We start from the raw sequence: 12,835 nt of genomic DNA, 5'->3' as shown, positions 1-12,835 counted from the left end.
GGCATTAGTCCCTTTACCTTGCCTCAGCCACGTTAAAGGGGCATGATCAGAAATTAACCTAAATTTCCTCCCCAAGAGGTAATATCTGAGGGACTCCAGAGCCCACTTAATGGCCAGACACTCTCTTTCAATAATAGCGTAGTTTTTCTCCGCTGGTGTCAACTTCCTACTGAGGAAGACTACTGGGTGCTCCTCACCATGAACAACCTGTGATAATACAGCTCCCAATCCTACATCGGAAGCATCAGTTTGGACAATGAACTCTTCAGAAAAATTGGGCGCTATCAAGACAGGGTGTTGGCACAGTGCTGACTTGAGCTCCAAAAAAGCCTTCTCAGCGTCTGCATTCCACTCCACCATGACCGATTTCCGGCCCTTAGTCAGATCGGTCAATGGAGCCGCCAATGTGGCAAAGTTGGGTACGAACCTCCTGTAGTATCCCACCATGCCCAGGAATGCACGTACCTGCTTTTTTGTGAGGGGGCGGGGCCAACTCTTTATAGCCTCTACCTTGCTGACCTGAGGTTTCACCACCCCTCTACCCACAATATAGCCCAGGTATTTCACCTCCTCCATTCCCAAAGCACATTTTTCAGGGTTTATTGTAAACCCCTCTTTCCAGAGAGAGTCCAGTACTGCCTGGACTTTGGGCAAGTGTGACTCCCAGTCTCTGCTAAAAATGACTATGTCGTCCAAGTACACTGAGGCATACTCCCGATGAGGTCGTAAAATCCTATCCATTGCTCGCTGGAACGTGGCTGGAGCAGTTTGCAGTCCAAAAGGCATTCTTTTGTACTGAAAACTCCCCTCTGGAGTAGAAAAAGCAGTTTTCTTTTTAGCAGCCTTAGTTAATGGGATTTGCCAATACCCCTTGGTAAGGTCTAACGTTGTGATATACCTAGCTGGACCTAGTCTCTCAATAAGTTCATCTACCCGGGGCATGGGGTAGGCATCAAACCGTGAAACTTCATTAAGCTTCCGGAAATCATTGCAGAATCGCAGAGTCCCGTTGGGCTTTGGTACCAACACAATCGGGCTCGACCACTCACTCTGCGATTCCTCAATGATCTCCAGGTCCAGCATCTTCTTTACTTCCTCTGAAACGGCCTTCCTTTGAGCCTCTGGGATGCGGTAGGGCCTGACAAAAACTTTGACTCCAGGTTCCGTGATAATATCATGCTCTATGATACTAGTTAGCCCCGGCAAGTCTGAAAACTTCTCTTTATTTCTCTGCAAGAACTCCTTTGCCTGCTGACTTTGGTATTTAGATAGGGTATTTGCTACTTGGACACTCTCCACCCCAACCTGTGGCTCAAGCCCTGCACTAGCCAGGGAGGTCACCGGTTCCCTGTCTGTCCAGGGCTTTAACAAGTTGACATGATATATCTGATACGGTTTCCTCTTGCCTGGCTGGTGGACTCTATAATTGACCTCTCCCACTTTTTCCACAACTTCAAAGGGTCCTTGCCACCTGGCTAAGAACTTACTTTCCACAGTGGGAATTAGCACCGCTACTCGATCCCCCACTTGGAAGTGCCTTATTTTAGCAGCCCTGTTATAGACCTGTCGTTGAGCCTCCTGGGCTTTTTGCAAATGCTCTTTGACTAGCGGCATCACGGTTTGGATCCTTTCCTGCATTTGGGAGACATATTCCAGGACACTCTTATGCTGAACAGGTTCACTTTCCCACTCCTCTTTAACCACGTCAAGAAGTCCGCGAGGTCTCCGCCCATATACCAACTCAAAGGGCGAAAAACCCGTGGAGGCCTGGGGCACTTCCCGGATAGCAAACAGGAGAGCTGGTAACAGGCAGTCCCAATCTTTCCCATCCCTTTGTACCACTTTCTTGAGCATAGATTTAAGGGTCTTATTAAAGCGTTCCACCAACCCGTCCGTTTGGGGATGGTAGACCGATGTGCGTAGCTGTTTAATCCGGAACAGCTTACACACATCGGCCATAACCCTTGACATAAACGGGGTACCCTGGTCTGTGAGTATTTCCTTGGGGAAACCAGTCCGTGTAAACATCTGGAATAATTCCCGGGCAATGGCCTTTGAGGAGGTATTCCGCAGGGGTAGCGCCTCAGGATATCGGGTGGCATAGTCAAGAATCACCAATATGTAGGAGTGACCTCGAGCTGACTTTACCAAGGGACCCACTATATCCATGGCTATCCTCTCGAATGGGACCTCAATTATGGGCAGAGGGACCAAAGGGCTCCGAAAATGAGTCACCGGAGCGGTCAACTGACAGGTCGGACAAGAGGTACAGTATCTCTTTACCTCTGCTTTCAGACCTGGCCAGTAAAACCGGTCGGTGATCCGTGCCTCCGTTTTTTCAACTCCCAGGTGTCCCCCTAACACATCGTTATGGGCCAGGTCCAGAACCGTTCGTCTATATTGTTGGGGTACCAACAATTGCTCTACCACATTTTCTCTCTCCTTGGTAACCCGATACAGCAATTCATTATATATTGCAAAGTGTGGCCACCTCTCATTCGCACCTGGCTCTTGGGGAACCCCATTTACTACTACAACTTGTTCCCGTGCATGGGCCAAAGTGGGGTCCTGCATCTGAGCAGTCCCAAATGCCCCCTGGGGAACACCCAAATCCGGCAGCGCAGGGGTAGAGGCCACTTCCTCATCCTCTTCCCCCAGCATTGCCCGAAGTGGGGAAGGCTCCTCCCCCTTAGGGTTTTGATAGGTCTGTGGACCACATATCTTGACATTCTCAATAGTATCAACACTACTTTCATCACCATTAACCCAATCATTAGCATTTTCCTCATCTGGGTCCACATTAACATTTGGCAGTTCAGGGTTATCCCTCTCAGCAGCAGGAACAGGGGGGCTAGTTTCTCCCCAGTCTCTGAACTGTTCTCCTTGTTCCCACAGTTTTGTAAACAATGGACAGTCTCGTCCTATTATAACATCATGCACCAAGTTCTTTACCACCCCCACCTCTTGAGTAACAGTGCCACATGCTGAGGCGATAGACAACGTAATGAGCGGGTACTCTCTAGTGTCCCCGTGAATGCACACCACCCGTAAAGTTTTTCTTACCGGACCGATCTTCCCAATCACTCTAGGATGAACCAGGGTTACCATGCTTCCAGAGTCCAACAAAGCCCGGGCAGGGAGGTGGTTCACTTGGACTTCACACTCAAACTTTTCCTCATCCAGGTCGAGGTGTGTGGTGCACACTTTATGGGTACAAAAAGACCCCCTCCGAAGAACCCCGCATTCCATGGGCTCCTCTTGCAGTGGGCAGTGTGTCCGGGTATGACCCCAGGAATGACATCGCCAACATTGTACATCCCCTCCTCTCCGAACAGGAACAGAACGCTGAGGAGGTACCGGGAGTGACTCTTGGCCTTCCGGGGTGTTTGTCCCAGGGCTCCTTGGAACATCCTTTCGAAGGGCAGCAGTTGGTCGAACAGGCCGTGGCAGACTGGGCCCTATGTGCTTGGTAGGTCCGAGCAGGTCCTCCACCACTGTATATCGTTCCACCATCTCAACAAGGAGGTTTGCTGTTTTGGGGTCTCCATGGCTGACCCACCGTTGAAGGTCATCTGGCAGGGACCTCAGGTATCGGTCCAGCACGACCAGCTCCACGATTTGGGGGCCAGACAACACCTCAGGCTGCAGCCATTTTTTTACTAGTTGCACTAGGTCGTGCATTTGAGACCGGGGTGGCCGATCTGGATGATATTTCCATTGGTGTACACGTTGGGCCCGAACGGCCGTAGTCACCCCCAGACGAGCCAGAATTTCTGCCTTTAACTTTTGATAGTCTTTAGCATCATCTGGTGGCAGGTCAAAGTAGGCTTTTTGAGGATCTCCAGTGAGAAAAGGAGCAATGAGGCCGGCCCACTGGTCCTGAGACCATCCTTCTCTCTCCGCTGTCCTCTCAAATGTAGCAAGAAATGCCTCTACATCATCGCTCAGGGATAATTTCTGTAGAAAATGGCTTGCCCTCACAGTCACCTGGTTGCCAGGGGCAACAGCCGCTTGTTCCCGAACCTGAGACAGCTGCTGCACTGCTTCCTTTAAAGCCGTCACCTGAGCCTGCATAACCCCTTGCTGCGTCGCTTGCTGGGCCGCCAACAGGCGAGTATTTTCTTGCTGCAGAGCCAGCGCCTCTTTGTGGTAAGTTTGTTGTGCCTCCAGCTGGGCTGCTAAGAGCTGATTAGCTTCCTCATTGCGAGTCTGCGCTTGCATGTTAGCCAAGGTCAGCTGTTTAATTAGCTCCTCCATTGCTTCAACTTTCAATGTTTGTGCAGCTTTAACCCAGGACATAAATTCAATGTACTGTCTCTTTAAATGTCAGTTCAATATAAAGTCCAATGCAAAAAGAAAAAAAGTTTTTTTTTTTTTTTTCTTCTTATGCCTGTTATTCTGTCCTGCCCGCATTCGAGCACCAGTGTAATGTTTGGGGGACCAGCTTGATCGCAGGACACAGGCTTTTTAAATCAAAACATAGGTTTATTAAACTTAAATGGCTTAGCAGTAGCAAAAATAAAGGAAATAACAGTCTCACCGACTTGTACAGCTCAGAACTGCTATCGCAGTTAAATAGTCCTTGCAGGTAAGTCCTTCAGTAGCAGGCTTTCAGGCAACACACTGCCAAGTCCTTTCACAGCTTTTCATAGCTTCCACAGCTTTCCTTGTCCACCATTCACCATGCATAGACTCTCCTACACTCCTTCACTCTCACCTGCACTTCCTGTCTGCTTTAAACTACTTCCTTGGACAGGTGCATTAACCCTTTCCGTTCCCTTAAAGGCACCACAGTCCAAACAGAGGGGAAATATAACGTCCTTCCAGGACCCAGCCATGGCGTCCTGTACAATATATATATATTATGTGACCAAAACATTGCAACACCCACCATTTTATTCTCCAGCAATTCACACATTTTTAATTTCCCTGAAAAATTGTGTGCCGATCTGTCTCAGTTTCATAAAAGTATGCAATTTAGGAATGCAGGCAGTCTTAATTTATTTATTGTGTGGTTCTCAACGAATAATTAATTGAATAATTTGACATGATCAATAAAACTGCATTTTGAAAATTATTTGGATAAATTGGATATTTAGGGCCAGATTCACAGAGCACTTAAGCCGGCGTATCTCGAGATGCGCGGCGTAAGTGTAAATATGCGCCGGCGTATCTATGCGCCGTATCCCCAAAACAAGATACGCCTGAAAACAAGATTTTTCCGACCGACGTAATCTTTTTACACCGGCGCATCTTAGGCGCAAATATACGCTAGACGCACCATTGTTTTGCTATGCAAATATGCAAATGAGGGAGATACAGTGATCCACAAAAGTACGTTTGTCCGGCGCAGGCTACTCCCTGTGCGCATCAGCTGTACGTCCGGTCTAAAGTTACCCCTCATAAAAGCAGCTTTAACTTTGCACCAGACGTGTGCACATCAGCTAAAGCAACAGCGTTAGTGACGAGCTGAGCACACACACTTGCAGGACAACAATCTGTATGCCAACATGCCAGGGGCATCCATGGTCATAGCTATACTACTGACTTTAGATGCGCGCAGAAGGAAGAGGGAACGGAGGAGGAGGAGGGCACGGGAGAGGATATACCGACCGCGCATAGACGTCTTTGGCATGTGTGATTCTGAGGTGTATCGCATCTTCAGATTCACCCCTACTGCCATCCTGGATTTAACCACAACCCTGAAAGATTACATCACCAGCCAGACACACCGCTCACATGCAGTGCAGCCACTGGTCAAGGTCCTGGCAACACTCCATTTCCTTGCCAGTGGCTCTTTTCAGCGTACAAGTGGATTGGTGGCTGGGATGTCACAATCCTCCATTAGCAGATGTGTGCACCAGCTTATCCCTGCAATCCTCAGACGCATGGCCAACCAAATCATCAAACCCACCCAGGAGGACCTGCGGGTGAAGGCAATGCGTGATTTCTACAGAATTTCAGAATTCCCACGCACTGTGGGGGCCATTGATTGCACACATGTGGCACTACAGCCCCCCCCCCCCGTGAGACAGAGCACATATACCGCAAACGGAAGCACTGGCATTCCATCAACGTACAGGTGATAGTCGATGCCCAATGCCTCATATGGCACGCCCGTGCCAAACACCCAGGATCCAGCCACGACAGCTACATATACCGTCAGAGCCCCATCCTAATGGAATTCGAACAGAACATGTATGGGGACAGCTGGCTGGTTGGTGAGTGACATGGGTGTCAGGCAGGCCCGGACTGGCCATAGGGCATACCGGGCATATGCCCGGTGGGCCGCGGCGGCCCGCGGGCCGGTAGCGGCCCGCGAATGGCCCGCGGGCCGATCGCGGCCCGCGAACGGCCCTCGGCGGCCCGCGAACGGCCCTCGGCGGCCCGCATGTCACTTCTACCCAGAGGTGTACCAAGGCCCTTGGGGCGGACTGGGCTGGGTTGCAAGAATGCATTTGCCCCCTGGGCTGCTCTAATGTCCTGCAAAAAGGCCACTGAGCTGGCCAAGTGTGCCATCTGCTACAAGTTGTGGATTGTCCACTGGCCACATCACCTGCTATGTCACCTGGCCACGTCACCTGCCACAAGTTGTGGATTGTCCACTTGCCATGTCACCTGCCACGTCACCTGGCCACATCACCTGCCATGTCACCTGGCCACATCACCTGCCACAAGTTGTGGATTGTCCACTGGCCACGTCACCTGCCACGTCAACTGGCCACATCAACTGGCCACGTCACCTGCCACAAGTTGTGGATTGTCCACTTGCCACGTCACCTGCCATGTCACCTGGCCACGTCACCTGCCACAAGTTGTGGATTGTTCACTTGCCACGTCACCTGCCACGTCAACTGGCCACGTCACCTGCCACAAGTTGTGGATTGTCCACTTGCCACGTCACCTGACCACGACATCTGCCACAAGTTGTGGATTGTCCACTTGTCACGTCACCTGCCACAAGTGGATTATGCACTTGCCAAATCACCTGGCCACGTCACCTGCCACAAGTTGTGGATTGTCCACTGGCCACGTCACCTGCCATGTCACCTGGCCACGTTACCTGCCACAAGTTGTGGATTGTCCACTTGCCATGTCACCTGGCCACATCACCTGCCACGTCACCTGGCCACAAGTTGTGGATTGTCCACTGGCCATGTCACCTGCCACGTCAACTGGCCACGTCACCTGCCACAAGTTGTGGATTGTCCACTTGCCACGTCACCTGCCACGTCAACTGGCCACGTCACCTGCCACAAGTTGTGGATTGTCCACTTGCCACGTCACCTGACCACGACACCTGCCACAAGTTGTGGATTGTCCACTTGCCACGTCACCTGCCACAAGTGGATTATGCACTTGCCAAATCACCTGGCCACGTCACCTGCCACAAGTTGTGGATTGTCCACTGGCCACGTCACCTGCCATGTCACCTGGCCACGTTACCTGCCACAAGTTGTGGATTGTCCACTTGCCATGTCACCTGGCCACGTCACATGCCACGTCACCTGGTCACATCACCTGCCACGTCACCTGGCCACGTCACCTGCCACAAGTTGTGGATTGTCCACTGGCCACGTCAACTGGCCACATCAATTGCCACAAGTTGTGGATTGTCCACTGGCCACGTGACCTGGCCACGTCACCTGCCACATCACCTGGCCACATCACCTACCACAAGTTGTGGATTTTCCACTTGCCACGTCACCTGCTTCAAGTTGTGTATTGTCCACTTGCCATGTCATCTGTCATGTCACCTGGTCATGCCACCTGCCACAAGTTGTGGGTTGTCCACTGGCCACATCACCTGGCCACGTCACCTGCCACAAGTTGTGGATTGTCCACTTGCCATGCCACCTGGCCACATCACCTGGCCACGTCACCTGCCACATCACCCGGCCACGTCACTTGCCACAAGTTGTGGAATGTCCACTGGCCACGTCACCTGCCACGTCAACTGGCCACATCACCTGCCACAAGTTGTGGATTGTCCACTTGAAACGTCACCTGCCTCAAGTTGTGTATTGTCCACTTGCCACGTCATCTGCCATGTCACCTGACCACGCCACCTGCCACAAGTTGTGGATTGTCCACTGGCCACGTCACCTGGCCACGTCACCTGCCACAAGTTGTGGAGTGTCCACTTGCCATGTCACCTGGCCACGTCGCCTGCCACGTCACCTGGCCACGTCACCTGCCACATCACCTGGCCACAAGTTGTGGATTGTCCACTGGCCACGTCACCTGGCCACGTCACCTGCCATGTCACCTGGCCACGTTACCTGCCACAAGTTGTGGATTGTCCACTTGCCATGTCACCTGGCCACGTCACCTGCCACGTCACCTGGCCACATCACCTGCCACAAGTTGTGGATTGTCCACTGACCACGTCACCTGCCACGTCACCTGCCACATCACCTGGCCACGTCACCTACCACAAGTTGTGGATTTTCCACTTGCCATGTCACCTGCCATGTCACCTGCCACAAGTTGTGGATTGTCCACTTGCCACGTCACCTGCCTTAAGTTGTGTATTGTCCACTTGCCACGTCATCTGGCCATGTCACCTGCCACAAGTTGTGGATTGTCCACTTGCCACGTCACCTGACCACGACACCTGCCACAAGTTGTGGATTGTCCACTTGTCACGTCACCTGCCACAAGTGGATTATCCACTTGCCAAATCACCTGGCCACGTCACCTGCCACAAGTTGTGGATTGTCCACTGGCCACGTCCCCCTCTCTGCATATTAAGTGTTATATTACAGCAGCCTGTGGCAGTTTCTTGCCCTCCTAGATGTTATGATGTGGGTTCACACTGGCAAGCTGCAGTTCTGGCATGTTACCCTCCAGTCCCATAGACTTCTATTAGGTTGTACATTTTTGCTGCATGTCCTGAAAGTGCACAAAAAGTCCTGCATGCCGCATCTGTGGTGCAATTCCAAAAAATGCAGCAATTTCTAATTAGAAGTCTGAGGGACTGGGGCTATGGAAAACCGCCACAGTGGCGGCCTGTCCATTAAGGGCACACAGGCACTGCCCCCTCCATTATGCCACCCCCATATGTAAAATGGATAGATTCATGCCTGACCGGCCACTAAGATGGGGTAAGTGTCGGTCAGACAGCGAGTGGGTGGAGGGTGTGTCACAGTTGCTGCATTTGATGGGACACAGTGGCTGCATTTGATGGGGCACAGTGGCTGCATTTGATGGGGCACAGTGGCTGCATTTGATGGGGCACAGTGGCTGCATTTGATGGGGCACAGTGGCTGCATTTGATGGGGCACAGTGGCTGCATTTGATGGGACAAAGTGGCTGCATTTGATGGGGCACAGTGGCTGCATTTGATGGGACAAAGTGGCTGCATTTGATGGGACAAAGTGACTGCATTTGATGGGGCACAGTGGCTACATTTGATGGGACAAAGTGGCTACATTTGATGGGACAAAGTGACTGCATTTGATGGGGCACAGTGGCTGCATTTGATGGGACAAAGTGGCTACATTTGATGGGGCACAGTGGCTGCATTTGATGGGGCACAGTGGCTGCATTTGATGGGGCACAGTGGCTGCATTTGATGGGGCACAGTGGCTGCATTTGATGGGGCACAGTGGCTGCATTTGATGGGGCACAGTGGCTGCATTTGATGGGGCACAGTGGCTGCATTTGATGGGGCACAGTGGCTGCATTTGATGGGGCACAGTGGCTGCATTTGATGGGGCACAGTGGCTGCATTTGATGGGGCACAGTGGCTGCATTTGATGGGACAAAGTGGCTGCATTTGATGGGGCACAGTGGCTGCATTTGATGGGGCACAGTGGCTGCATTTGATGGGGCACAGTGGCTGCATTTGATGGGGCACAGTGGCTGCATTTGATGGGACAAAGTGGCTGCATTTGATGGGGCACAGTGGCTGCATTTGATGGGGCACAGTGGCTGCATTTGATGGGGCACAACAGCTGCATTTGATGGGGCACAACAGCTGCATTTGATGGGGCACAGTGGCTGCATTTGATGGGGCACAGTGGCTGCATATAATGGGGCACAGTGGCTGCATTTGATGTTTTTGTTCAGTTTGATTGCTTCCCCCCAAAAAAATGTTGAGCACCAGTGTGAGCCAAAAGGCTTGCACTCACAGATACTCCACTGAAAAGTTATCAATTCTCATGTCACTTTTCAGAGGCATTTGACAGACAGTAAGGAGGTGATGCCTAATTTCCTCCCTGCCTGTTTTAACCTCAGCCAGTCCCTCCAGATATTTCACTTTGTACTCCACCTTATTTTCATTACTCTTTATAGGTATTAGATGTTCTCTCACCTTATTCTTTGCACAGCTAATACATAATGAGAGTTCTGGAAATAAGGTGGAGTTCAAAGTGAATTTCTAAACCTAAGTTGAGAACCCCTTTCAGAAGATTTGAGGATATTATTAAACTCAGAGACTGGTGGACTTAGGCCATCATAAATAAATTGAAAATCTGCCAGTTCAGCAGAAATTTCAATCTATCAATGTGCAGACTGGTTATACAGACTCCGATCTATAAACTGACTTCAGTACAACAATGGGAAATGTCCAACGATTTCTCTCTGTTCCAGCAATGTGGAGTGATTTCTCTCTCTGTGCCACAAATGTGGAGCAGTCTCTCTCTCTGTGCGGGCATTCCATCATTAACCCCCGCCGCGTGCCCCCCGCCCCCCCCCGGGCTGCTCAGTCTAAAATGCCCGGGCCTATTTTTTGTCCCAGTCCGGGCCTGGTGTCAGGCATGTCTGTCCCCCCCCATGATGCAGACATCACGAGGGGCACATGCACGACTAACATCCTCCTGTCTTTTCCCTTCCAGGTGACTCTGCATATGCACTTGGACCCCATCTCATGACTCCATTCCGGAACCCCCAAACACCAGGAGAGGAAAGATACAATGAAGCACACGCACGTACCCGTGGAGTGGATGGAATGCACCTTTGGCCTCCTGAAGTCCCGTTTCCGATGCCTGGATAAGTCTGGGGGTACCCTGTTGTATTCCCCAAACTTTGTGTGCCAGATCGTCGGTGCATGTTGCATGCTGCACAACTTCGCCGTGAGAAGGGACCTGGAGATTGACCTACGTGATGACCTGACCCCCCAACCACACAATCCCCCCCTAACCGAGGGTACCCCGTCTTCTGAGGGAGCAGCAGTCAGGAGACATCTCGCAGAAGGCATCTTTGCACGTTAAACACACACATTAATCATGGCACAATGAGAATGCATGCATGCACATCACTGTGGTCCCCAGCACACACACATCACATCCTCATCGAATTGGATTAGCACAAGCCCACCATGCAGGACTTGGGAGCAGCAACGCCACGCCAAGGCTCCAATTATGTCACTGTACATTCATACACCATTCACACGGACCTGGGGATCACTTCTCCCTGGTCCTGGGGATCCCTTCTCCACCACAACTGAGGGTGACACCCCTTTTCCGGCAGAAATGTCACCCCCACAATCATACATCATTCACAAACATAAAACAAATCATAATCACAGTAAAAAAAACAAAAATAAAACACTGAAAACAAAAAAACACAAAAACTTAACGTTGTTGGCGTGACCCACGCCTGGGCCGGCCACTGGCTCCACAGGGGAGACTCATGGGGGGGGTGTGAATGAGGGGAAGGAGGAGCATCCCCTGGTCTCTGCTCACCTGCCGGCCTGCCCTCCAAGGCCACGGCAATTTTGTTGAGGCCAACATTGAGGGCTGCCGTATTGGCCTGGACTGCCTGGGTCAGGCCACGCACCTCCTGACCCATGCCTGCTGTGGTGGTCTGCAGGTCATTGAGGCAGTTTATGAGAGCCAGTGAGTTGCAGCCCATGTCCCCAACTGACTCCTTGATGGAGGCCAGGCTCTCCTCCATCCAGCCCAAAGTCTGGGTGACCTGACCCAGATGGCGGGTCTGAAGGGCCTGGTCCCTCCGCAGATTTGCCGGCAGAACGTCTGCCCCCCCCCCTGGTCTTGTGGGTCGCCTTCCTGCCTCCAGATGAGGCTTGTGGCCTGGGAGTAGGGGAGACCCCTGGGGGGGGGAAGCCCTGTTGGGGGAGGAGTGGGAGGGGCTAGCCCTGATGGAGGCCCGACTGCTGCCAGCCACAGGGGGAGCCTCCTCCAAATGGAGAAGTACCTCATTGGCACTGGCGACCTCCTCCTCAACCTCCTCCCCCTCAACCTCCTCCTCCTCATGAGGTGAGCTGCGACCACTCCCCTCCCCTGAGGACTCCGGGCTTGCCTGGGTGTCTTCCTCAGACTGATGTCCGGTGGAGGCTGCGGACTGGCCAGATGGCCAAGCACCCTCCTGCTCATCTGTGGATGACACAAAACATTACAGGTTGGAGGATACACACACTTGTCACATATTCCCTCCCCCCCCCCACACATGCTACTCACCAGATAGCAAAAAAAATTACCTGTCCTCACGGCCTCCTCAATGGAGTCAAAGCCATGCAGGCCCTCCACTTGCTGCCTGTGGAAGCACTGGGCCACTGCATGCTCCTCAGCAGTCAGCCTAAAATTGCAAGGTGGTCCCCCTCCAGTGCCCCTGGCATGTGTTGTAATCTTGGCCAGCTTCCCACGGACCACGCGGCGGAGGTCATTTATCTTTTTTTGGATCCCACTGCGGCCCCGGGTCTCACCCCCCAACTCATTGATATCGTCGGTGATGTCCTGCAGGATCTGCTTCCTCCTGGCCGGGTTGGTGTCCCGACTCTCAGGGCCATGCAGGTACCGACCAAATTGGGTAATGGCCCTGGTAAGAATCTCTTTCTCCCACAGAGAGAAGTTCAACTTCCTCTTCCTTG

At 52.1% G+C, this 12,835-nt stretch overlaps 1 protein-coding gene across 1 annotated transcript in view; it reads left to right on the top strand.

The window, feature by feature from the left end:
- Positions 1–12,835, top strand: part of PCNX2 (pecanex 2) — a 229,399-nt gene that overhangs the window by 183,676 nt on the left and 32,888 nt on the right. The gene's annotated exons all lie outside the window — the stretch shown is intronic.

The sequence above is a fragment of the Rana temporaria genome, chromosome 4 (assembly GCF_905171775.1).
Source record: "Rana temporaria chromosome 4, aRanTem1.1, whole genome shotgun sequence".
NCBI classification, from domain to species: Eukaryota; Metazoa; Chordata; class Amphibia; order Anura; family Ranidae; genus Rana; species Rana temporaria.
Note: the sequence above shows the minus strand (reverse complement) of the source record. Positions and strands in the feature narration are given on the sequence as shown.